Source organism: Lathyrus oleraceus, chromosome 4, assembly GCF_024323335.1.
Source record: "Lathyrus oleraceus cultivar Zhongwan6 chromosome 4, CAAS_Psat_ZW6_1.0, whole genome shotgun sequence".
NCBI classification, from domain to species: domain Eukaryota; kingdom Viridiplantae; phylum Streptophyta; class Magnoliopsida; order Fabales; family Fabaceae; genus Lathyrus; species Lathyrus oleraceus.
The window spans coordinates 374,228,558-374,230,822 of record NC_066582.1 but is presented as its reverse complement, the minus strand read 5'-3'; positions in this window follow the sequence as shown (position 1 = coordinate 374,230,822).

Below are 2,265 nucleotides of genomic sequence, written 5' to 3'. Positions count from 1 at the left end.
TCCTGTGTTCAGAGATGCACAGCTTTCCAGTCGTGTCTGCATCATGTGCATCATAGCATGTTTATTTTTCAAAAGAAATGCAATAAAAAAAAAGAAAAAAAGAAAAACTAATCCCTGCATGCATATCATTTCTCAGGTACATTCCAGAGCTTGATTCATTGATAGAGATGGCAACAGTTCCAGAGCCGAAGCGGAAGACCTGTTCCTATAGCTTTCACCATGAGCCTCTAACGTCTCTAATGGAGTTGAGCAGTTTTGTGACCAGTGATCATCTGAAGGGGTTCGTTGACCAGTATGGGGATCTGTTGACTTTGTTGAAGATGGTAGTTGACCCAGTGTCGGTGCAGACTCTTCTTCAATTCTACGACCCAGAGCTTAGATGTTTCACTTTCCAGGACTATCAGTTGGCGCCTACTCTTGAGGAGTATTCCATCCTGTTGGGTGTCCCTATTCAGCATCAGATTCCTTTCTTGGATGTACCAAAGGAAGTTGACTTCAGGGTTATTGCTAGAGTTCTTCATCTGAGTGTCAGAGAGATCAGTGATAGTTGGAAGACTAGTGGAGATGTTGTGGGCCTACCTTTGAAGTTTCTGCTGAGAGTTGCTAGAGGAGAAGCAGAGAGGGGGAATTGGGAAGCTTTTCATGCCCAGCTTGCTGTTATGATTTATGGGATCGTTCTGTTTCCGAGTATGCCCAACTTTGTTGACTATGCTGCAGTCTGCATTTTCATTGGAGGGAATCCAGTCCCTACTCTGTTGGCCGACACTTACTATGCTATTCACAGTAGGCATGGTAAGGGTGGGGCTATCAGATGTTGTCTCCCGCTTTTGCTCAGATGGTTCATGGCTCTCCTACCAGTCAGTGGGCCGTTTGTTGATGCTCAGAGCACTTATAGATGGACTCAGAGGGTGACGTCTCTTACTTCATATGACATCAGATGGCATTCATACCGGATGGACGTGCGAGATGTTATTACGAGTTGTGGAGAATTCCGGAACGTGCAACTTGTGGGGACCAGGGGTTGCATCAATTACAACCCGGTTCTTTCTCTTCGCCAGTTAGGGTTCGTGATGAGTAGAAGACCACTTGAAGCCGAGATATCCGAGAGTGTGTATTTTGAGAAGCGTGCTGACCCTGTTAGATTGGAGCAGATAGGGAGAGCTTGGAAGTCTATTGGTGTCAGAGATGGATCTGTCTTAGGGAAGAAGTTCGCCATTGCTATGCCTGATCACACCAACTGGGTGAAGAAGAGAGTGGAAACTTTGTTGTTGCCCTATGATAGTATGAATCCGTTGCAAGTGCAACCACCCTTGATTCTTGCTGATATTGTGCCTGCTGAACAGTATAAGCAAGCTCTGATGGAGAATCGTCGCTTGAAGGAGAAAGAGCAAGATGCCCAGATGGAGTTGTATCAAGCCAAAGCTGATAGGCTGAATTTGACTCACCAACTCAGAGATGCCCAAAGTGCAGGTGTTGGTGGTGTAAGGAGCAAGAAGAGATCCTATTCAGAGATGGAGAACTTGTTGGATGCAGAGCACAGAGAGTGTTTGAGATTGCAGAGAGTTGAAGCCAGTTATCTGAAGAAGATCAGAGACTTGGAGAAGCAACTCAGAGACAAAGATATCCAGTTGAAGAGGGAAGTCGACCAGAGACTTGCATCAGAAGACCGACTTGGGTCAGAAGTTGTCGAGCTTAGAAGACAGTTGAAGGAGAAGATCACTCCCTTGCCAGAATGTTCAGAGTGTGAACTGTTGATAGACCAGTGTCACTACTTGAAGACGCTCATTCCTGGATATAACTTGTCTTAGCTTGTATTTCCTGATGTTTATGTTGAGAATCACCCCCAGGCCTGTTGGGTGGGATTCTTTGTTGTACCTTGTTGGATATTTGGATCTTTGTTGTAACGATCCAGTTGCTCATTTATAGATGAGATTTTCTCTGTATTTCTTGCTCTGTTGTATGATGTTTCTGTATCTCCCTTTTGCTTTATGTTGTTGCAGGTTGTCATTTATTGAGATGAATCAGGCTCTTTGAATTCCTGAGAAATGATCATTTCATGTGCATCATATGCATTAACATCATACTCATATCATATTGCATAACAGGTGTTCTAGTTCGGACTTCTCACTCTGGTTCCTGTGTCAGGCAGGATAGCTTATCAGAGACCTCACCGGTATTCAACTAGACTCAATCAACAGCGAAGCATGGATCAGGTTCAGAATGAGTTGGCTGAGATGAGGGTGAACATGGCCCAATTCATAACGA